General features: G+C 39.8%; 1 protein-coding gene across 5 annotated transcripts in view; it reads left to right on the top strand.

Moving 5' to 3' along the window:
• Positions 1-1,572: 1,572 nt before the first annotated feature.
• ZNF516 (zinc finger protein 516) overlaps positions 1,573-25,339 on the top strand; it is a 127,826-nt gene continuing 104,059 nt past the window's right edge. For 2 of the 5 annotated variants that reach the window (XM_078393522.1, XM_072998739.2), the window contains exon 1: positions 1,573-1,729. The gene's annotated coding sequence lies outside the window, so the exon portion shown is untranslated. Of the gene's footprint in view, positions 1,730-7,094; positions 7,613-8,479; positions 8,511-25,339 lie in introns of those variants that run through there. The other 3 variants (XM_020781643.3, XM_020781642.3, XM_072998740.2) reach the window with 2 other exon arrangements.

Raw genomic sequence — 25,339 nt, forward strand, 5'->3', positions numbered from 1 at the left:
TTCTCGCCAATGGGAAGGAGTTGTCAGAGAACAGAGACACAGCAGCAGCAGCAGCAGCAAACCTCTCCTGGGTTTTCTGGAAAGCAAAGAACCATGTTGGATTAAAATGGGATAGTTTGTTTCATTTCATTGCTTAGTAAGGATGACTAGCTGGGAGGTGAGAAGCCAGGAGAGGAAAGATCCATGGTAGTCACATACCAGCAGCCTTCTTTAGAAGTTTTGCACTGACACTTTTACCTCGTCGGGCATTATTAAGCAAGGGATGAAAACAAAGGCTGAACCTTGCCCGAGTGTTTCCCATGTCTAAGCATCAAGATTCATTTCAGTTTTCTGTTCCGCTTAGACTAAACATATCTCAGTCGCATATTTGGGGCGATTAAAGTGAGCTTTAGTGAGCTTCGGAAAATGTACTGGGATATATGATTGATGTGAACTTAGTTATCTTTAAAAATAGTATAGGACAGATGGCTTTTTTCGGAGAAATTTTTTAATGTTTTAGAATATTGTCCTCTTCTTAAACAACTATGAAGAAAAATGAAACAAGAAGCAGGAGGCCTCTTATGAACAAGTACACATATTATGAATTTTCCCGTGCTGATTTGCACTGCTGCTTAGGGCATTCCTAATTGTACACATGATGCCACTACACCCATTGTTGTTTTAATTCATTGTAAGCATAATATGGAGAACTACAAATTAACAATTAAAACCATGTTTTCTTGAAGCTGACATATTAACTACATATATGTAATTAATATGTAGTTATTATGTAGTTAATAAATGCATAAGCACTGTTTACCTTTAACTCTTTCTGGGTATGAATACACACATACACACACACACACACACAGACACACACACACACACACACACACACACACACACAAATAGATTCCAGGTGATTGTTACACAAGGTGATTGTATTTATTATCCGTATATCCTGGAAAATTAGAGTTGAATAACATGCATGTAAACAAATGGGTTCCAGGTACAATGGTCACATATTGCATACAAATTAATAATTGATGTGGCACTTTTAAAAAAAGTTATCTCATCACTGTGCTGTTGAATTTAATAATAGTCATAATGCTCGAGGTAATAATAAGTAAATGGAACAATCCCATGTTGTACAACCGGTTTTCATTTAAAGAGAAGGAACGTATAAGGATACCAAATCTATGTGTATTCACACCTGCACAGATGCATGCATTGTAACAGATCAGCTGATGAATCAGTCCTGCCAGTGCGATCCTTGTTTTTTCATGTGACTCATTTTTAGCCATCTAGACTTTCCCTGCTTTATACCAGAACTTTGTGCTGATGAGACAATAGTAGACACTGTGTGCATTTAATATAGAACAGACCATTCTCTCCCGGGTGGGGGGAAGACATTCACCTATACATCGGAGGCGAGGGGGAGGAAAAAAAAATAAGAGGATTCCCCCCCCCCTCGGACTCCAGCCCAGGTCGGTACGAGAGATTCCCAGACGGGTCAAAGGGCGACGGAAAGTTTGGAGGTGTGGGAGCCCTCGCGAAGGGCTGGGCAGAGCGGGCGGGCGAGGCGCCCCCTCCCTGCTCGCCCGAGTGGAGCTGGCGCAGTGAATCATGTGCAGCTCTTTCCTTATTCCACTCAGCGCATGGTTTCACCTTGTTTGTCTGTGTCCTCCTCCTCCTCCTCCTTTTTTAAAAAAAGAAATAATAACCATAACATCACCTGAACTGTACTAAGGTAGGATGTTTGGGGGGGGGGGGAAAGAAAAATCTTTCCAAGGGACTGGTTTTTCCTTTAGGGAAGGTGGTGGAAGAAGGATCGAGGAAGTATTTGATTGGGGGGGGGGGGGAAGGAGAAGGAGAGAGAGAAATGAGAATATTCTTAATACGCCCGTGGGAAAAACTTCGCGGTTCCAATTAATAGTTAATCTCGCTCCGTAATTAGAGGCACTTTTGCGGAAGCGAGAACTTTGGCGTGTTTGCAATGAAACAAAAAACATCTAGAAGGATTGAAGGGGGGTGCTTTTTGATGATGAGTGTGTGGTTTTTGTGTTTTTTAAGCGGGGGAAGGGTATGGATCGCTCCTCGTATAGATTTATGGAGTATGTGAACCTTTTGGCTTTGTACACTTGGTCGAAGGCGAGTCGGAAGGGGGGGGCGGCGGGGAGGAAGAGGAGGAAATCTTGAATGTAATCCCCATCCATTAAGAAAAGCGGGCGGTTGTTGGGCCGGGGAGGGATGGCGAAGCGAGCAAATTGCCTGTCTTTAAAATTAAAATGCTTCTGCCTGATGAAGGTGGCCGAGGGTTCCTCCCTCCTCCCTCCCCGCTTGGGAAGTAGCCACTTAAATTATTAAGGGTATTTTGCAGATTGTATTGATTGAATGCTTGAGGGAGCGAGCGGGCAAGAGCGTCTTCCTCCCCCCCCCAAGACTCCCCTCATTTTTTAAAAAAATCATCCTACCATCAGCTGTATTAAAGGGCCTAGAAAAGTTGAGGGATGGGAATGCGGAACATTATTCACTTCTCCATGGAAGGGCCATAACTGTGGATGAGTCCTGCCCATCTGATGTGTGTTGAAGGGCCACATGCGTGGGGGGGGGGGGGAGTGGAGAAGAGGAGGGAGGGAGGGAGGGAAGAAGGACAGCCTAGTGAGGGGAGGAAGAAAAAAAAAAGAAGAGAAATAATGCAGACATTTTGTCCTATGAAACCCTCCGCCGCCGCCCCCTCCCACCTCCACCCAGAATTAGCATAATAGTCGGAACCCGTCATTTGAGCCGAGCTGTTTCGACAACTTGGGAGAAACTTCGGAAGGGAATGAGCGAGTTGCGGGAGACTTCCACGGGAGTGGAGAAAGGCTTTGCAAGCGGCCCGGGGGGGGGGCGGTAGGGGGTGGGGGGTGACGAGCCGGTAATGTCTCCGCATTTCGTCGGTGGGGTTGCCTCATCGGCCGACTTGGGCAGGCAGAGCCGCTCGAGAAAAGCCGGAGCCCTCCTCCCTCCCTCCCTCCCTCGGGGGCAAATGTCTTGCGCTCTAGAAAACGGTAACGCACGGGAAGCGTTGATAAAAAAAAAAAATCCCTGGCAGGAGACCATTAGGGTCAAGGAAATGGGCATTGTGTGTATGTGCCGGGGCGGCGAGGGGGGGCGGCGGCGGGTCCGTCTCATATTAATTCCCTTCGATTTTTCTCCCCTCCTCCGCCTTTTATTTTTCAAAGTGAGGCTTGGACTCCAGAGACCAGAAAGATACATTGGCGTCGTCATCTCCAGACGACTTGGGGGGAACCTCGTAATTCTTGCTCCTTATTTAATCCAGATGTACCCCAGCCCCCACCTCCTCAGTGCACATTTACAACCTTATTGTTCTCTCGTTCTCTCTCTCTCTCTCTCTCTCTGTGTGTGTATGTGTGGGTGGAGAAGGCAGTTGGTGTAACCTGTGGAATTTGAAATGCAAATAAAAGCCCGTAGGAACTGAGGCAGAACAAATCAGCATTTATAAAGTGGGGAAAGATTTAATGTCTTTGAAAGCTTTCGGCGGATTCCCTCTCCCCCACCTCTACCCTTTTTAAAATATCACCCCCAAGTATTCAATAGTGACGTCAATTCGGGGCTTTTATGTTTCCCTCGGGGTGTGTATGTGTGTGTGTGTCGTCGCTTTTGTTGTTAATGTCTCGAAAGCGGGGATGCGAAGTGCTTACAGGAAAACAGATTACAAGATTAACATCTGTTAACATGATCGTTTATCTCCAGCCAAAAATAGGTCAGTCCTTTCTTAAGGAAGCACGATGGCTAGGCGCATGATTAAATAATGAAATTAGACTAATGAGTTCATAAATTAGATAGAGTTTGGGGGACTGTTATAATCCAGCTGGTCTGACATATATGTACATACATACGTTCATGCACCTCCACACTGGGTGCAGACAGTTTGAGAGATCCGTGTAAGGTCAAAGCCCTTTTTAGCAGAGAGAGACAACTCCTTCTCTCACCTCACCTCCACAGCCCTTCCTCCTCCTCCTCTTCCTCCTCCCTGTCCTTTGCAGCTAAATGCTCTCTGTTCAATCTTTCGCTCTCACTTTTGCATCTCCCACTGGAGACAGGCATGCATATTTTCCATCTCCAGTGCTATTTGTTAAGGAAACCAACTCTTTCCATGGAAATCGAGGTTTCCTGAACTCTGAGCTTGCTTGCTTTCTTTTTCCCCCCTCCTCAGTCATTCAGAGACTCGGTAGCAAAGAAGAATGCGAAACACCGATGCAAAGTAGCCCTCTTTTGCCTATCCCTGCCCCTCAGCCAAGACTGGCAGCCTTATCCTCCAATCCCTTGCGTTTACCGCTTACTGTGTTTGCATTGCAGCTCCACATTACAGTGCAAGGGGTAAACTGCACTCTTGCTATTTTCTACACGGATTTGTCTTTTTGGGGGGGATTATGGCTCTTGGTACCTGGATAAGTCAATGAATATTTTTTTCTCCCTCCCTCCACCATATAGGGTGAGCTTAAAACTCACTCCCTTTGACTAGGTTTCTAATCATGAATAGAGCTATCCTTTCAAGAAGGTGGTTTCAAGTATCAACTTGAGATCTACTAAGGCAAGGAAGTACTGTATAAAATGAGCCAAGGGTGCATTTCAACAATGTGGCAGACTTTCTTATGGGAGGGGGAAGGTGGAGTGAATCCAAAAATGACACCCATTTTCCCTTCCAGGAATGTGATTATTTATATCTGTCCCTTAAGACATTGTTATAAAGTCATTGTTATAAAGAATTTTTTTAAAAGGCACTGCAGAATCACATTGAAACTGTAACACAATAGGAGGTTTGAATCCTTCATGGTATTCAAAGGAGATTGCTGAACTACACACACACACACACAAACACACATACACACACACACAAAGGGGATTTTCCAGTGGGAAGGTCTTGGTTTCTTCTGCCTTGTCTGCATTTCTAAATATGCATAGATATCATTAAAATATACAGATGAAAGTTCATTTTGGCAAATGTCAGATGTAATTGTCCCAGCATAACAGAAGAACTGTTGGCCAACATACTTTATGAATGCTATAAAGAATGGTCATTTCTGCACCACACAATAAGCACATTCACTAAATGAATAGCTGTAGTGGGCCTTGCCTGTCATGGATCCTGTCCTGTTTTGTCCTCAGTAAATCTCTCCCTTTGTGATTCTGCCCATTTGTTCCTAATACCAATATTATAACTGATTATGGGTTTTTATCAGGAACATAACATATTGCTGTTGGGAGAAATTTGAGATTTCAGTCTTTTCAAGGGTAAATGTGGATTTCTTGCTTGCCTTTTTATCTTGTATATTTGGGCGAAGGGGCGGGGTAGACTATTAAAAGGACTAAATGCAGTCCTTTGTGTAGAAGCCAACTGCTTGCTTCACTCTGAAGATGGGCAGAACTATTTCTTGTTAGAGAGAAACCTGAGCACGTTCAAGGAGAGTCCTTTATGCTTGGCCATGTGCCACATACTTCATTTCATAGCTGCTGCACTAAATGAGTTAACTACCAAAGAGTTTTTCATTAACTTGCTTGGCAACGGTATACTTAACTTTTTGAAAAAGAGCATAACTTAAAGAAGATAGGACACCACATTTAGGAACATTTATCAATCCAGTGAGATAATTTAAGAACCAGACTGTTGAGTTTATTTGCCCTTTCCTTGTACCACTTTTCTTCATTCTTATATAGCAAAACTGAATGTATGTCTATGTGTGCACACAAATGGGCGAGGTGTTATAATAGGTATCAATACTTCAGCATACTTGCTGCCATAGTCAAACATTAATTGAATCTAGTACTGTACTTATGCTTTGAACGTGAGTGTCACTAGTTCTCCCTGTTTGGTTAGTTCTAAGCCGCACTCATTGTTAGATAGTATGGTGTTAATAGAGAGGAATGATCATTTCTAGTATTACAGAACAATTCATGACAACTCTTGGTGTTGGCACATGGCTTTTACAGTGTTGTTGTTAAGGTGTATTCACTTATGGCACCAACGGCTCAGTTCTGTGTATATTTGTTTGGAAGTAAACTAAGGCGTTTTGGTGGATAGACTAAGATTCAGAAGACTTGGGTTCAAATCCCAGCTGTGCTGGGAAAACTCATTGAGGGTAGCAATGATAAAAACCACTCCTTAAATATCTCACACACCTTGAAAACTCAGTTAGGGTCACTGTATAAATTGGATGCAATTTGACAGCACATAGTGCGCACACACAAGCTAAACCTCGAGTCCTATGTTCTTAGGAGGAAGTGTTCTGGAAACAGTGGGATTTACTTCTGAGTAAATATTCATGGGATTGGGCTGACAGAAGCATGTTTATATTTCCTACCTCTGATGTAAAAAAAAAAAGCCTGCCCTAGCTAAAAAGTGTATTCATTTTAAAGATGCTTTTTTATCCTGCATGCCCACAAATTATGCTAGAAAGGTTCAAAGGTGTCTTTGCAGCCAAGAATATACATGTTTACTGTGAAGTCTCATCCCTCCCACCCAAGACTGAACTTTCAAACCTCTGCATAGAACTGGAGGCTTAAAGTGCAGTCCAGAACAAGACTACTCAAAATTAAGCCCCAGTCAAGACAGCTTTTTGTCAGGTAATTTTGGATTGAAGTCTTAGGTTGCAGTCTTGCACTCCTTCACTTGCGGTAAGTCTCACTATACTTAGTGAGGTAGAATTACCCCTTCTGAGTAGAATTAATGCTGTGTATTATTTCTGCATTCTGAATTCTTCTTCCTCATTTTCATTTCTGAGAACAGTACACAACGCTGTGTCAGAAAATGCCTTCAAACGCCACATTGGTGTGTCTAATGGCAGACATAGTGGGCATTTAGTTGTGCTAACATTGCAACTGTTCGACACAGTGGTGTTTGGAGTCCCTCCGTAGCATGGGTTTCAGTAATGGCATTGTATTACCCACTGTGGCAGTGTCAGGTTTTATTATGTGCCACGGCTACAATTAACAATCCCAAAAGAAAGCCAAAAGACTCAGGATAATAAAGTGCAGTGATGTTTACTGAAGAGATATTTTTGACGTGGGATTGTTGCCTCCCAGTTTGGAGGGAGGAGAGGAGGGGAGGGGTTGTATCTGTGAGGGAAAGGAGCCAAACCCCTGTTTTCTCCCATTCTGCCCCCCCTCCCTCTCCACTCCACTGAACTCCACCACCCCCTCCAACAGCTTGTTGCTGTGTTTTAGGTCGTGAGGAGGAGGGAGGAGGCATCTGAGAGGCAAGGAAGGGAGGAGTTTAGCTCTGGTGGGGCGGCTCTCCAACTCAGTTGTTTTCTCCCCTTTTTTCCTGAGCCAGAAACGTCACACAGCCGTGTAACTGTAATACAAGAAGTGAAAGAGAGAGAGAGAGAGAAGAGGCAGGGCTCAGTTTCTCACCCTTAACAAAGGTGGAGGGGAAAAGAATAGATTTGTCAGGGCACTACTAAAAAGAAGGAAAAGTAGAGGTGGGGAAAAACTAGAGCCTTGTGATAATCAGGCAGAATCTCTGGAGCAGAAGCAGCGGTGGCGGCAGCAGCAACAGCAGCAGCTCCAAGCACTACCCTGTTGGATTATGTAGGACTCTGGCTGGCAGAGTATGCTGGCTTGGAAGGTAATTGCTTTCTGTTTTCAACTTCAGTTTGTTATTGTTGAAAGGAAGGGGGAAAGGGAGTGTAGCAAGGCGTGGCGAGCCCAGTATGGATTGCATAAGGTAAAAAAAAAAAAGAGGAAAGGCATTAGGTACAATGGATGGAGGTAAACTATACACACAGAGGCGTATGAACACATAGATATTCCAAAGAATGTGGGATGCTTTTTCCCACCCACATTAACTAGAGAGCTTTTATCTAAAGAAAGGTTGTTGGAGAATGGGGTGGGAAGGGAAGATCCTCTCCCCAGGCTTGGGGGTGGGGTGGGGGATGAAACTTTAGTAGCAACCCAGATGTATTTCTCGGGTGTGAGATTAATGCGGCACAATACTGCATAACAAAGGAGGAAAGGATAGAACTGAAATTCCGATTCTTTCCCTTTTCTGGGCTTCCCAAGAAAAAAGCTCCCTGTATTGAGACTAATTTAGTTTCAGTTCAACTTTGAAAGGGAGGGTTGGGGACATTAAGTCATTTTGCATCTTAATTATCAGTCTTTGCCTTGATTTTTTTTTTTTTTTGCATGAAGGGCTCTCTAGCCTTCCATGAATTTTGAAAACTTAAAAGGCATTTAAAAGTTAACTCATCATTTAACTACTTTGTAGCTAAAAGGTGAAGCAAATCCCACAAACCTTTGTCACAATGTATTCATTATCTTAATATAAAAACAGTTTAACTGAGTCCACCAAATAAATGTCACTCTGAAAGAGAAATATTTTAGCAAGTATGTGAATACTGTATTTAAAATTTCTCTCTCTCTCTCTCTCTCTCTCTCTCTCTCTCTCTCTCTCTCTGTGTGTGTGTGTGTGTGTGTGTGTGTGTGTGTGTATTAGTGTTAGGGAGGAAAGAAGCCAGTTTTGCAAGGTTTGTTTCCTTTACTGTCAATATCACATTTAATTGTATCCTATCAAAATTTGAGAGATATCGTGTTGATGCTTGTATGTTTGATTGAAGTTCCCTGACAGATTGTTAAGGGCGAGGAGAAGGAATGGAATTTATGTACAAAGGTTTTATAATAAAACTGGAGACTACAGTTGCATAGGAGTACTTGTGTAATTGTGATTAATATTGCAGCTCAGTTATTCAAGGAGACATCTTTAGTTTCACAAGAGTAACTGCCATAGCCATCTTGAGTAAGCGCTGAGTAATAAAGTGATACAGAGTTCTGTTTGTTTTACTTTGAGTCATTTGTATTAGGCATATCTCCATTTAGGCCTTAGACAATGTAACAATGTCTGTAGTAATCCCCTCATTCATTTGCAGGCCTTTAATCCATAAAAGCCTCCTGGTGAATACTCTGTACCTATACGGCTTTTAAAAATACACAAATATTTGAGTACCTTGTTAGATGAAGTATAAGATGTACATGGGGTATAAAATAAAACTGAAACAGAAAATGTCTCATAATTAATGACTTTATTCCTTAAAACTATCTTTGGTTTGCTCCAAATCAAGAGCTTTGAGACAAGCTTGATGAACAAAATCCTAGGTCTTGTCTGGTCTAGCATCTTTTTCCTACGGTGAGCAACCAGATTCTTCTGTGTAGCCCATAAGGAGAGTGTGAAGGTAGTGGCTCCTGTGCTATCGATTTCAAGTAGCTGGTATTAGTTATTCAGTTATTAATCCACAGAGAACATGGAAGTTCTGTATTACTGTCCTAGGAAGTACTTGTTGATAGTCCCATCCTCCATTGGTGAACTTCAATCATAATTACTCACCTGTGGCTGAGGTTTCTGGGAATTGAAGTCTTAAGACACATGAGGGATGAAGGGTACATCACCGCAATGTGAACTTTTCCAAAAAAAGTTATGTAAGTTTGTAGTGATCCCCATATCTCGGTCAGGAAATTCCATGCATTAGTTTTGTGTTGTAAATTGGTATTTAAGAACTATTTTATGTTTCTTTTTATATATATTGGAAAATAGCAGAGGGTTGAAAATAAATTAGCATTTATAGGACAAAGTCCTATTGCTTAGCATAGGGCCTAGCAAGTAGCACTAGAATATCCCATTAAATCAGCAGAAATTTGGTGAATCAATTTCTTTATAAGCTCATTTGTCCAAGTGGGCCTACTCTAGTGCAACTTACTATGCTAACAGGATTTCAGTAGCCAGGCATACAATTAGAAATTGGATCACAAAATGTAAACATTGTGTATCTTTCAATTACAGTGATGCCTTGCAAGATGAACGCCTCGCTCAATGAAAAACTTGCAAGACAAAAGCGTTTTGCGATCTTTTGGTGACTTGCAAGACAAATTTTTCTATGGCCATGCTTCGCAAGACGAATAGGAACATATTAATTAAATTTCAGTGCATTCCTATGGGAAACCGCGCTTCGCAAGACGAAATTTTCACAATAGGAAACAACTCACGGAACAAATTATTTTCATCTTGCGAGGCATCACTGTATTCGAAATGTTTTATTTTTGTAAGTAGGAAGAGTTTCAGATAGATTTTACTTTGATTGCTAATGCCAAGTAGACTGCACTGGCTGGCTAGCTATCCTGCAGCAATAGCTGTGTTGGCTTTGGTCTGTTTGAACCAGTGAATTTATGTCTCTTAACAGGAATACTTGAGTAAGCTGTGAGAACTTGAAGTTTTCAACTACAGTGCGGTATAGATGTCTTTCCAATCACTTTGCTTTTAGATTGGTCTAGAAGCAGCAAGAACTGTCCCCCCCCCCTTGATTTCCGTACCTGTCTCATGGAAGTCAACAAAAATGTATTGGAAAGAATCTTGGTCTGTTCCTCAAGTTTAGGGAAATAAGGAAGGGGGAAAGTGAGCAGACAAGATACTGCAGTGACCATGTTATTTGCTGCCACTATGACACTTAAAAGTGATATTCAACCTCCCCAGACATCTATGTGTCTGTGAATGGTATCTTGCCTTTGAAAAAGGAGAAACCAAGCTGTATAACTGCAGTGCTACCAGTAAAATTTAAAAGGCCCTTTGTAAGTCAATTAAATGAACATAATCAAAACAATGGTGCCATCATTCTAGTTCAGTGTTTGTCTTTCTGTTGTCAACTTTTCTGCTGTTAAATCTTATTATTAGAGGAGGATTAATTTTATTCTGAAATATGGGAGTCACTTCATGTGCTAGTTATCTTTAATGTTTCATGTATGAGATATTCACCCTTCATGTTGCAAAAGGTTTGTAACATTCCCTGTGAAAGTCTTCCTTCAATTCTTCCTTAGTTCGTCATGAGCTACATGGATGTGGAATATTCAGTCAGTGTAACAACACAAGAGGTTATTCCTGGAGTCATCTGGTAGGCTGTACCTGTTGTGTCTAACCCAGTGGCCACAAGCTTTCTGACCACATCTCCTGATTTTCCCACATTCAGTAGAATGTTGACAAAGAGACTTTACACATATATCTATGTACAAAGATTCCCATTTTACACATTGGTTCCTCTTTCTGAAATTCTAATTGTCCTTCAGTAGCTCATGCAGTGATTACTGCGTATGACTTCATGATGAACATAAGTGATCATGTGAGTGGTCAACATCATGTGGTTAGAGGAGAAATATATTAGGGTAATGAAAATAGGAATGTTCCTTTTTTCCCGAAATGGAAAATCTAATATATATTTTGGAAATTGCTGGAAAATATTTTTCAGAATAATGGATGGAATTTTAATATTGTTGGTATACAATGTGGCAACTTTATTAGCAGCAATATTTGAGGCTAATAGTTTTATCAGTGATCACTTTAGTGCAAAGTTTTGAGCATTTTTTTTTTAAAGTAACAACCTAAACACTTGAGATTTAGCAAGTAATCGTGAACATTTCAGAATACAACCTCTTACAGTGCTTGGTACAGGACGGCAGTATGGAAATTTGTCAAGCATAAAACATGTACTTACTGAAGAAGCTAAACTTGTGAAAACATTCGTTTAGTGAAGTCTGTTAAACTCAGAGAACAAGTTTAGAACAGGAACTGTGGCTTTTTAAACACTGGATGTATTTTGATGATTGGCCAGATTGGATATACTGCATTAATCTTTATTTTAACATGGAAAGTTGAAAGAGAGAGTATTCAGCAAGAAAATAATGTGCAAACCATACATTTAATTTGTATGTGGCTCCTTTGTTTGGAAAGCATATGCTCCTGCCAATAACTGATATATTTCTTCTCAAGAACAGAAATGTTACAATGTCTTCTACTATTGTGATTTCTGTGGCATTTTCATGCAGATGTGCAGTACATTTTGGTATTAGTGCACAGACAGGAGAACACAGAAGGCAATAATATATTGCATTCATTAGGAAAGCTGGCGACTTCTAATATAATGTCTTGTTTCTGACTAAGTGGCTAAGTGTGGCCAATTCTCACATTCTGAAACATGGAGCAGTCTTGCAGATATGTTGGATCTGAACATCCATGGTTGATAAGTGTAAAAATCGAAAATGAGAGGTTACATAACTGCAGAATTCTTTTTTGTCTTTTAGAATTGAAGATATTTTCCTCCTCTTAGCAGATAACAGTCTAATTTAAATGTCATCTGTAGAGTTGTGATTAGTGGGTACACAGTCCTGAGATGCTAGAGCTGTCATTGTACATGTGAGCTCTCAACTGCAATTCAGATCCATGGATTTAGAGTACTGGCACATTTTTTCCTTTTGGGAAAAGCTTCATCTTTGGGAAGACTCTGGAATTGACTATGGAGTTCATGAACTATAGTTTTTTTATTAGCTGAGACTTCGGAGTACATATACCTGTAATTACATGAGGATTTGACCTGAAGGCTGTTTCTCCTCTGACATATACTTGTTTGTGTGAGGGTGGAATTGTGTTCTGCTTATGTCATTACTGAATATCGTAATCTTTTTTGAACAGTGATCGTTGGAGAATTACACTCTTAGTTGCAGAAAGAAAATGTTCAACTGCATTTTGAAAGCTAATGACCAGAAAGCAAAAACACAGCTGAAAAGGTCATTTATTTAAGTCAACATGTTCAGCATAAACATTTGTACCTTGTAGCAACATTCCTTTTTCAAAACAGGCATCTTGCATATTATAAATGTTTATACATTTCAGTCCTAGGTTAAAGCTGTTATGACTCACTCATGGCAAAGTTTTGAGCTCCACTCTCTTGGTTTAATCTTAGTTACTCCACTGTTAAAGAAGTTTATTGTTTTTGCAAATATAATATGTTTACAGTGTACACTTCTATGATAGCAAGAGGTATTGAACATGGTGGTGATTGTTTCAGAATAACATGTGGGTTTGGTCTATATATCTTATCTCTCTTTTGCCTGTATGTTTTTAGTCAGTGCTCAACACTGCTTACACATTTTCTGTTGCTGGTTTGTCACTGCATTCCTGAACTTGGATTACTGCAAGAGTTGTTTATGCCAACAACCTCAAGATGTGTTCATGCGTTCTGAGATGATCTTAGCATAAGAACAAAACAAAAAATTCTGTTCAGTAGCTGCCAAATAACCTACTACCCAGTAGTCTGTACCAGTAATGGTTGGTTCTGTGTCATTTGTGGATTAACTGCTTCTTAGCTATGAGGTAATGGCTTGACACATTTTCTTTTGTGAGCTAGCTTTATTTCTAGCCTGGCTTTGCTGGTGTGGGAACCTTTACCTCCAGAAGTGCAATACAATATAAGCTGCTTCCTGATGAGGCTTTTATTGTGCAATCATCCTGCCTCACTCACAGAATGTTCCAGGTATTCAGATGTTACTGTTGTCCATTTGTAACCCCCACCACGTCTTCCCTCTCTTTTTGCACCACAGAAAATCCATTGAGGATGAAATTGTAGAAAAGATTATTTCATTGGCTATGCTAGTACCAGTTTAGGCTGCTTCGTTCGGGTCCTCAGGGTTCCTTATCTTACTAGGCACAGTTTATTTTCCAAATTGTCTGAAAAGTACAGTATCTAAAAAATAAGTTAATACCTTTCTTGGTTAGGGAGCTCTTTTAATACACCGCTTTAATTATTTGTATTCTATAACTTTTCCTTGTGTTTATGATTTAGGCATAATGTATGTGTGTATATCTTTTAAAAAATTGTGTCCTCTGTCAGGTGGTTCTGTTGTTTGCTTAGGACAGAAATTGAAACATTTTTTTTCAGCTACACCTTACTTTATTATTGCCCTATAGGCAGTCAGGCTGTACAAAAACAAACAAACAAAAACCAGAAATCAAAACAACTCCTAAAGGTGACAGTTAACATCTAACATGTAAGTAAGCCTGAACAATCGTAAAAATGATAAAATAATAAAATAATCATTTTCAAAGAAGGATCAATAGAGAGACTGTGAAGCACACAATGACTCCTGTCTTCCTGTAGCCCGTTTCACAAATTTGATGGCCTTATATAATTCTGCCAGCTAGAAAAAAATAGAACTATATATAGAGGGTAGTTGTTTCTAATACCAATTGTTAAGGGTTTAAAATATTGATCCCTCAAATGAGCGTACAAAGTGCATTCTGTTAGAAAATGCATCATGTCCTCCATCTTAGAAGACCCTGCTGGGTAATATCTGCTTGCGCCATGTTGATCTATCTATATGTACCTGGACTTCTTTCGGAATAAATCTTTCCCTATCTCTGTTCAGGTCTTTCAGTGTGCATTATTTGTTCCTTCTATTAATGAGTTTCATTTACTTCTTCTATATGCTGACTGTATGATAAGAAAATCTTAATTGGTATAAGGTATAAGTAGTGCCCTCCAGATGTGTGGGACTAAAAGTACCATCATCCCCAACCCTGACCAGCATGTCATTGGATGTGCTTGGAGGATAGGGGCTCTGAAGGCTTGCTTCAGCTAAAGGTGCCTTGGGATCAGTATGCCTGGCTATCATTAGACAGATGTTAAATACAAGCATATGGATGGTGGGTGTTGATAAGAAAAGATGGGCCATCTGTCATTTTCCTCTCCTCAAGCTCTTACTTCACACACTTCCCCTTTCCTTCCCCATGTATGAGAATCTTTCTGTTTTAATTGCTCATATGGTATGGTCACAAGTTAGAATTATTTATAAGTCATGTGTTCAATATATTTTTACAAGTTGTAAGTTGAATGGATAGTAGCTTTACTGTGTAAAACTTCGTTTAAAAAAGAATGATGGTAACCTTCCACTAAATTATTTTCCTTCTGGACAAAATTTTAATTAGCAGCAGTCTAATTAGTGTTTGACATTGACTTAACCCCTCCCCTTTTCATCAAATCTGTTGTTAATTTGACCATTACAGACCAGTGGAAGTTAGAAGTAATTTTGTTAATTTCAGTGAATGACTTAAAAGTAAAACTGGTGCATATGACCAGTATGGAGTATGGCTCTTCATGATTGCTGTGACTAAAGATTTTATTTAACCAAATAAGAAGTGTCTTTTTTGGGGTATTTTAGTAGTCAGATTTTTTTTAAGTACACTTTATAACAAATTATGGTGCTATCTGAATATAAGAGATATTCACACTATTATAATAATTAGTTTATTCTTAATTTATGTAATATAATTTGGTTTGGACATTATGGTAACTACTGTTATTGTTGCTTATCTGATGATATCCGTACTTTACTTGAAGGCAGGGGTTCACAGCCTTTTTGACACCAAGGAAATTAGCTTTGTGGACTCATGGGTCAGGGGCTGCACATGTTTGAGACACAGACACCCACCACCATCCTCCAGCAATCCCTATATGCATTGGTAATCTGATAACTGCATACTTATCAGTGTTTTATTCAGTCTAATTCCTGTTTTGGAACTGGATTTAATTACAGATCTTAGAGCTTCTGGAACTTGAGTTGATTCATGTCTGTGAATTTTGTTTCTGTTCTTCAACAGAAACGTCCTTTGTTGTGCCTTCTTTCCTCATCTGTCCATTCCCCATAAGCTTTTTTACAGCTTTGTTTTCTATACTCCTCTTTTGCACATTTCTTGCTATCTATGCAACTCTTCTCTAGCAGCTTTGCTCCATGCCCTTCCCATCACTTTATTCTTTTTACTCAGTTTTTGTCTTATCCTAGTTATCCTGAAAGCAGGGGTGAGCAACCTGATGCCCTCCAAAACTTTTGAACAACAGTATCTATCAATCCTGTTTGCTGGCTGGCTATTCTTGGTGGGCATTGCAGTCAAAGCACATGGAAGATACCTGGTCGTGTACCTCTGCCTTCAAATGTGCCTGAAATATTAATCTGTGGCAAACATACAACATTCCTTTCCCTTCAAGAAACTGTACTATGAACATTCTGTTACTGTCCATTCCCTACGCAGTTTGAATGTAAGAGAACATTTTGTACTGTTGGATCAGCTTATACAGTCAGTTGCAGACACCACAAGTGCAAAATAATGTAGATTATGGAGCTATCTTGTCTGTTTATTGGAGCATTCCTTTTGGTAAATCAGACTCCTTCCATAGCTATTAATTATTCTTTTCCTTGGCTTGTTTAAAAATGCAGTGCATACAGACCATGCCTGTGGCATTAACTTTCAGGAAGTATTGAGGCACAGACCAGTGGAAAATAAGATGCTTGTTTAGCTGTTCATCTAATGTGATTTCCAACCGCTTAAGATTTCGGAGCTGATTTCTCTGCAAGAATAGTTTAAACATGCCATGATCAAAGTAGAGTTTAAAAACCACATCTTTATATACAGTAGTTCCTTTCACATGATAATCCACCTCCTCATTGTCTTCCGTAGGGTAAGAGTGCACCCACCCCTATTCTGTAGATAAATCTGGCCTTGAAATTCAACAACAGTTTATAGTTTCTAAATAGACTTTCCCCAAATCTAATAAAAAGTGTGATTTTGCTATGAACGTTGTGTAGCAAATCTGTTGGTTTAAAAGTTATCACGAGTCTGGTTGAATGAGTAAACAGCATTTTATACTTTTACCAGATTTTTCCCCCTTTGCAGTAACATACTAAAAAGCTTTGACTATTGGAATATATGTGGCAGCTTTATTCCTATGAATCATTGGCAGAGCATGGCACATATGAGAGCACTAAATGAAGGCTCTCATGTCTTGGTTGAAACAAGGCCTGTTTTGGAATGCATTCCCCAAAGTGTGTATTTATTTAGTGCACTGATAGATTCCCTTTCCTTCAGAATATTGGTCTGGAGAACTAACAATAAAAAATAAAGGACATTCATGAAAGATTCTAACATCCATTTTTCAAAATGTACCACAGAAATCACATGTCTAAAGAAGAACCTCTAAAATCAAACACCAACAGTGACAAAGACTGCACTATCCACACCTAGAAGCACCAGAAATTAGAACATGTAGTAGCTGGATGATATCTTTAAAAAGAGAGTTAATGGGGAGAGTCGCCTGAGGGGAGCAGTTCCAAAAACTGGGTGTGGTCACTGAAAAAAGGACTTTTGTTTCTTCAAATATTATGCAATACTTTATTATTGTAAACACAGTCAGTTTTGTTTTGAATTCTCTCTTCAGAAGTTTCTTAAGGTTGTAAATATTCATAAGTGGTTTATCATTGCCTCCTTTGGCACAGTGCTAAAAAGAGTTTCCTTGGGTGTTACTGATGTCGTCCATGAAGATCATCTACTAGTTCAGATCATATTACAAATATATATTGGCTACTGGAGTGTAACAAAGACTGTCAGAAGATCAGTTTCTGTTGTACAGATTATGGCCAAGCTTTTGACTATGTGGCTCATGAAAAACTATGGTTAATTCTAAAAGAAATGGGGGTGCTCTGTACTCTGGACAAACGGACAGGGAGAAACAGAGTGGTTTCCAACTGACAAAGATGTCAAAAGACATTTATGAAAAGTTGAGTTTCTTTTTCAACTTCCATTGTAGGGTGCTGAGCTCATTAATAAACCCACAGCATGTGGTTTTCCCATTCTTTTATTAAACTGAGAATGAGATGTAAGACTTACCTTCCTGAATCAGATCATACACCCACTGAGGTGAGACTTTGGGGGAAAAACAGAACTCCGAGTCCCACAATTTGGTGGGACTCCGCAGGCCTAATTATGGTACTGGGCAGAGGGGTTCTCTTACCTCTCTGCTGTTCCCTTGTCTCTTCTTTGCCCCTTCTGAAAAGCATGCCTTGCAAATCCCTGTGGCTTGTAAAGACACCCACGACTCTTTTTAGAGGGCTTGAAGAAGGGGTGAGACAACATGGAGATCAGAGTGTTCCTTTATCTTCTGCCATTTTGGTGGCTCCCAGTACTATAATTTGCCCCTGTGGGGTTCCTGCCAAATAGTGAAACCCGGAGTTCTTTCTTCTTGAAAGCCCCATCCTTAATACCTTTCTGTTTCTAACATTTACCACCAGATGCCACCTGGCAAGCTCACAAGTAGAATGTGGGTGGTGAAGGCCTTGTTCTTTTCCATCAGTAAAAGTTAATCATAGGCACAGCTGTCCTGAAAACTGGCATTCTGATCGGCTTTAAGTGTCATACACATCTTTAATTATGACCACAGCTCAGAAAGATATATTTTTGAATTACGGTTTCCAGAATTCACAGCCAACATGGCCAGTGGTTTGAGGCTCATGCACTTCCCTCTCCTTCTATTATTCACCAGAAGGGGAAACTGGAAACATCACCTTCCTCTTTTACACTTAATTCCTAGGATATCCATATGTGGAGAACAAGGCAGGAACTGAAACCATGGTTTGTTCTTGGTTTGTTGTCATGGCTGAAATAACTCTCCTTTTTAATTATTTTTTTTTTGTTATATTACGTGTCTGTAAGCCGCCTAGAGTGGTCGCGATGACCAAATAGGCGGGATATAAATAGAATAAATAAATAATAAATAAACAACAGTTTGTAAGTTCAGACATCATGAGAAACTATGGTTAGTTTAAAACTAAAATAGGCACTTCATCTTCTGCCACAGGATGGAAGACGAGCATGACAGCAAGCCTAGATATAGTTTGTTCATGCAGTGGAAACCACAGATACCATACTGTTTTGTATTGTGTTGACCTTTTGTCTCTTTGTTTTGTTTTGTTCTCTTGGTTCTGTTTTGCTCATTTTAAGCACTTTTTTTCTTTTTAGTGTAATTTAAGTTTATATTGTTATGTTAAACATGCAAAAACCCAATGCCACTGTAATGAGATATCCCTTGCATCTCCTGCCCGGAATCCTACCTTAAAATGCCTTCAGCTTGAAGATAAGAGTGTGCAATTAATTATTGTTAAATTAAGTGGGGATGATAATGATATCCACCTAGATACTATAATTGACAAGCTGTCTTTATTATTTTGAAAACCTCAGTAGGTAGGATTCAGCTGCATGTTTTGCACTTGGTTTCTACAAAACTGTATGTACAGTCGCTCTGTCCATAGTTGATTAACATCAGTCCCTTGCTAATATATTGATTAATAACTATGCTAATATATTTATGAGAAAAGGAGGCATGTGTATTTGTAGATACGTACAAAAACCTGAATTCAGACTCTGTCGTGTTTCTAGATGAATTTTAATGCTGTGAGTTAATGTCATGATGTGCAATGCATAATTTATATTGTCATTAACAGGGATGTTAGGGAAACGTTTTCATGCCAGGTTAAGAAAACAGCACAGTTAATGTTAGCAACTGTAGTCAGAAAATATTTAAACCAGTGTTGCTGGCAGTATCCAGGCCAGTAGCCTAATAGAATAATTTATCGTACAGAGTACATTTGGAGGAATTCATATTATGAAAAGCGCACCAGTTTCCAGTGATTGATTCAACAGAAAGCTTTAATTTGAGTGCCTGAATTCCTTAATATCAACAAATGTTTTTGCAATAAATAAATAAATATTTACCAACAGCTAGTCAACTCATTAGTAAACATTGATGTAATATGGAAAATGCAGCGTGACTGCGACTGTCCAGGGATGAATAGTTTCATGGTAGGGATAAGAGAGTTAGGAAAAATGGTTTTTTAAACCATCGACTCAATTAGCAGTCTTTCTAGAATAAGTAAGACTAGATATATACAGTGAAGTATACATATATATTGCATAAGCTAACAAAAATTGACATAATACATATTTGGTTTAAGAGTGCATGTTTCTGCTATTTATCCTCATATTGAAGACAAAGGAAACACTAAGCAATATTCTCACTCAAGCAAAAAGGGAAAGAAGGGGTACATGTACAGTATATATACTCAGAATTCTAGTTTTCTGTGCTGTCAGTTAATTGTTGTGACTTCATGTTAGAAATGTTTTAGAAATAATTCATTCTCCCCTTTTGATTGGCAGTGGCCTTTTCAAAAAGGTGATAGTGGTGTGAGTCCAACATTCAGAAGACATGCACATTCCATTACGGTTCTTCAGAGTTGATGCTTTCTCAAATCCAGCTATGTTATTAGTGCTACATAAATAAACAATGAAAGGATACACAAAAGGATCTTGTAACAGTGTGATAATTCAATTAGGTAGTTTTTGATACTGTAATTTGTTTCTTGTGTTGTTTTAGTTTTACCTGTTTTTAAGATGTAAGACACCTTGGATCCTGTAAAGGAGAAAGACAGAACATAAATTAAGTACCTAACTGGATAGAAGGTGTGAGCGAATGGCTTGAATCTATTTTCTAGGAAATTTACTGACGAATAAATGTTTACATAAGTGCAAATGCAAATTGAAGAACAGTTAATACGTTCATCTTATATTCTCTGGTGCTGAAAGAGTTACTTTCCCTTTTCCTAAAAGAGGGAAACAGGGTGTGTGCTTGCTAAAACACTGAAGGAAAAGCTATGAACCACATTTTAATAATAATCTAACAATATTATTTTGATCTGTTGATGATGCTGTGCTTTTTTCATAATGACTAAAATACAGTAGTAAGTCACAACTAGCGTAGGCCCCTTGAATCCGTGGGGATTTGTTAAGTCAGCTCCTCCATAAATTCCATTGATTCAAATGGGCCTACTCTATTTGTGACCTACTATACTAAGCAACAGGATATCAGCCATTGTTTTATATTTTAGGGGCCGAAACCACATGGACTCTACTCAGTACGCACAATGTGTTCTGCATTATGCATGGTACTTAGAAATGTGAATGACTCTATTTTTCTGAACCTTTGTATGTCATATATTACCCATAGCATTCCCTACGCTCTGCATTTGTTGCATTTTTCAAATATTCTCATAAAAAAGTCGGTATTATGTATTGTGAGATCTTGCTTTCTGTACTCAGGAAATTATGGACCAAAATAATCCTAGGGAATTGAATGGTAAGGCTTTCATACTGTGAGTCAGTTAGCAAGAAGTTGTTGGAGAGGAATTTCACCCATGAGAGACACTGGCTTTTAGTCAGACTAAAAATTAAACACAACCTGCCATTTTTGTGTGTTAAATCAGTCTTTCTGCAGTTCTCTATTATCCAGGGACAGGGATGTCTTTAAAAAAAAACAGAAGGGCAAGGGGAGAGAGGAAGAAAAGCTTGATTAGCATAAACAGACCAGTCAGTGCCCCCCCCAAAAAAACCTTTTGGGTTCTGCAGTTTGATATGATTCCCAGCACTTCTGTACAAAAACTACATTTCAGGTGAAGTCTACTAGAGTCCTAGAAGGTTACTTTTCTTTGGTTAAGGTGCAGCACTACAGTCAAGACTCTGCTCATGACCTGAGTCTGATGCCAACCAGCTATCAAGGTTGACTCAGCCTTGCATCCTTCTGGGGTCAGTAAAATGAGTACTCAGGTTGCTGTGATGGGTGTGATGATGTGTAGCCTGCATAATGAAATTATAAACTGCCCAGAAAGTGCTTTAAGTTCTGTGGGGTGGTATACAAGCAAGCATGCTTACCATCTACTTCAACTTTTATTTTATGACTTTCTTTATCAGATTTATTTGCACCACCTCCACCCATTCCTCTTTGCTATGAGATTTACCTGTATATTATGCAATTCACATCTGCATCTCCCTCTGCTTGGTTCTTTCAGTTCTTCTGAGCAGACAGATCCGCTCCCCTTCCTGTCTGTTTCTGTCTGAGCTGCGAGGGATCCTTTGGGTAGACTTGCTACCTGTGGGAAAGTAGTGGTGGTGGGACTGAAAAACATACCACTAGATATACTGCTGCTCCAAAACTGTTGCATGCTTTCTTTCTTTGTGCATCTGTTCCATTTGAGTAGCTCGGAAGCTGAGCCACACTGTGCCAAAGGAATTCTGCAGCCCATTCCTCATTTCTATCCCATTAGAAATGGGATAGAAGTGTTTCGTTTCTCAAAAATGTTTGCTCAGAGGACATGCCTATAATCTACCCTGCCTCCTGTACTTGCAGACAGGCAGAATAGCACTGGGTTGCTTAAAACAAGCAAAACTACCCAACCAGCCATGAATTGCAATAGGAAGCAACAACTTCAATGCCTCTCTTCACAGCTCCCTCCCTCGCAAACAGGGTTCAGACTGTTCAGAAGGAACTAATCTCTTCAATTGCAAAAGGTGTTAATTGCTAAGAGAAGTGCCAAGCTAAACTCTGACCCCCCCCCCCAGAACAAACAGAAACAAAAATAAGCTGTGTCTTCAGGAGCAGACAAAAAATGTGCATAGTCATGGATTTTTCTCACTGAACCTAGACAATTTTACATCACATGGCTGGCAGAAGAAATATTGATAACTTCATTAACCAATGAGTCAGGTATATTTTGGATAGCAGATGTTCCATCTGGATGGCCTTTTAATTGCAGTTAAGAAACATCCCTTCTTGTGGCTGCAACCTTGTACCTGTGTAACTTGGCAGTAATTTCTGTTTAACACAATGAGAATTATTTCTGAGAGAGCACGCAGAAGAGTGCTCTAAAATCCATACTGCATGAGCAGTGAGTTTATTACATGTGATTTTTGAATGGATGGTTTGCTGGCCACTCCCCTGAAGGAGAGGGTCTGGATTCAATCTCAGACTATTTGCCCTCTTCCACTCCAGAACGGTCCCCAAGCAGCGTTCAAGAGTCGGAACAGCATCCACTGCAGTTGGAAAAAAGGACAGGTAGAGCTGGGTGTCATCAGCATTGTGATGACATCGGGGCCCACAACTCCGGATGTTCTCACCCAGCAGACTCATATAGATATTAAATAGCATTGGCGAGATGATTGTCCCCTGCGGAACCCCACAACTGAGGATCCATGGGGTGGAAGTTATCTCACTGTAGTAAGATAATTTACTACAGCTCCTGTAGATGTTTGGTTTTTGAATGCTGTATTAATGTACATTACTGATGAAGAGTTCATTTTAAATAACATCAAAGTCAAAAGCAAAGCTGTTGTTTATTTTAGTGGCTATGGATGCACATTTTAAACATAATGATGAAATCTGTGCCGACTTGACCTTGGCTGAGAAGTGTATGTCTCTTGCATCCTGAACATGTGAAGAGTTAAGTTCACCTAAACTCATTGAAAGGAAACAGCTTAGATATGGTTAACTTGGCATATAAGTGGGCAGTTAAAATATATCAGAGGATATCTCTTTTAGCTTAATTTTATTATGTTTATCATCTGTACATTTCAGTTTTAACCAGAAGTAGCTTGTGGCTGAGTGAGGTTGAGATGCATCCTATTAATGTGGTGCCTTGACGTACGAACTTAATCGGTAATGGAATGGTGTTCGTGAGTCAAAACGTTCATAAGTCAAAGCAGCATTTCCCATAGGAATGCATTGAAACCCGATTAATCTGTTCCGGCTGTTTTTGTTCTTATGTCAAGGCACGGTTTGTAAGTTAACGCATTCGTTCCCATAGGAACTAATTCAAAACCTAAGATGACTTAGGTTAAAAAGAAGGCAGGAAAGGAGGGAGACAGAGAGCGAAGTCAATGGGGGAGGGAGAGAGTTTGCAGTTTAAAACACATGCTAAACCCACACATTTTAAACCCACACATTTTACACCAACACATTTTAAACCAAGCCAGCACAGACCCTTGCAAAAACTTTTCTGATTTGCAAGGGAAGCATGCAGGAACCATTGCAAAAACAAATGGAGCAGATCAGAAATGCAAAGAGAACAAAGCAAAAAGCATGCAAGACACATTGAAAATAGGGGGAAACCCCTAAAAAGCAACCAAACCCACAAGACCCATCAGAAATGGGGGGGGGACCAAAAGAACAAATTCCCCAAGACCCACCAGAAATGGGAAAAAACACTCCAAAAAAAGAACCAAACCCCCCATCGGAAATGGGGGGAACCAAAAAAACAAAAAAAAAACCCAGACCCATCACGGCACGTAAACATAACCCCCAGCCAAAAAGCACACTGCAAAAATACCCAGAACAGTTTTTAAAAAGTATAAAGCAGCACCTTACCTTAGGCAGCCTCCTCGGATTGCACACTCTAACTGCGGGGGCAAAAGAGCTATAGAACAGCCTTGTTGCCACCTATAGTTAGAAATTTGAATTTCCTGCCCTTTTCCCCTGCCTTTTTTCCGTTTGCAAGTCAAAGCAAAATGTTCTGAATGGAGCTGTTCGTAACTCAAAATGTTCATAGGTCAAGGCATTCGTAAGTCAAGGCACCACTGTACTTGATTCATGAGCTAGTTTTAATGTGTCTTCTTTCTGGAAAATACATAAAAATGTCCATGAAAAAATAAATTAACAAAGTGTAAATGACTGAAAATATTCACAAGTCACACACAATCAGTGGGGATGTGGTGAGTCAGCTCCTCTGATTTCCATTGATTCAATAGGTCTATTTTGGTTGTAGCTTATGAAATAAGTTGCAACTAGATTATGCCCATTTTATTTAATGGATCTTACAGAGGAGCTCACTTATGAAATCTCCACTGATTCAGTGGTCTTATTCTAGTGTGACTTGCTACAGTAAGCAACAGGATTTCAGCCTTTGAGTTTGATACACATTTTGTAGTGTTGCTGTCAGATAGTAGGATGAAAGCAAGCGGGGTGAATCAGTGGCTGAGATAAGACCTGATGTTCCTTGGCTGTTAGTGTTCTAGGATGTCTAGGATGTTGTTGAAGCTGGAGTGTATTTTTCCTTTTAAAATGCAAATTGAAAACTACTCATCAGTGATGACTACGGATTTAAGCTTTCAAGGGGAGGCGAGTGATCATGAATATAAAAATTGGAACGTGGAAAACTTGTTGATATTGCCTGTATGAATCCCCAGGTTTTCAAAATCTCATTAAGTAATGAAGTTAGTATTTGGATATTATGTAATGAGCTGTGGTGTCATAATATACTGCAAAGTTTAGTCAGGCTGAAGTAAGCATTTCAAGTCATCACAGTACTAGTATATGTACACTAATATCAGTGTGTTATGTATATAGGTGGGGTACCCAGTGTGGTATTGTGGATAGGGTAATATCTGAGGACTCAGGAGACCTGGGTTTGATTCCCTGGCTTTGCTATGGAAACTCACTGGACGTGGAGGTGTTAAATAACTCACTTAATTTGAAAACCCTATTAGGGTTGTATGAGTGCTGATTTGATGGCACATAACTACAACATGTATACTGTACAGGTGGTTGAAGAGACTTAAAGTATGTGTCCCTGTCTATTAGTCTTGATCCCTTTAACAGTTCCCAGCATCCATGGATCAAGGTTCTCTCTGAGCTGGGTGTGTGCACGCTTCTCTGCCTACCTCCACACAGTTTTCTTCCTCCTCTGTTCAGTGATCATGTTCTACCCCTTAGGTCACAATGAATCCAGTTGTGCGGGGCAGGGGGCAGAGTCTCACACACATGCAGGGAGGAAGTCATGCACGAGAGAGAGGTGGAGCCCCGCCCAGTGGGACTGAAAATTAGAGGGTACGTTG

Source organism: Pogona vitticeps, chromosome 4 (genome assembly GCF_051106095.1).
Source record: "Pogona vitticeps strain Pit_001003342236 chromosome 4, PviZW2.1, whole genome shotgun sequence".
Classification (NCBI taxonomy): domain Eukaryota; kingdom Metazoa; phylum Chordata; class Lepidosauria; order Squamata; family Agamidae; genus Pogona; species Pogona vitticeps.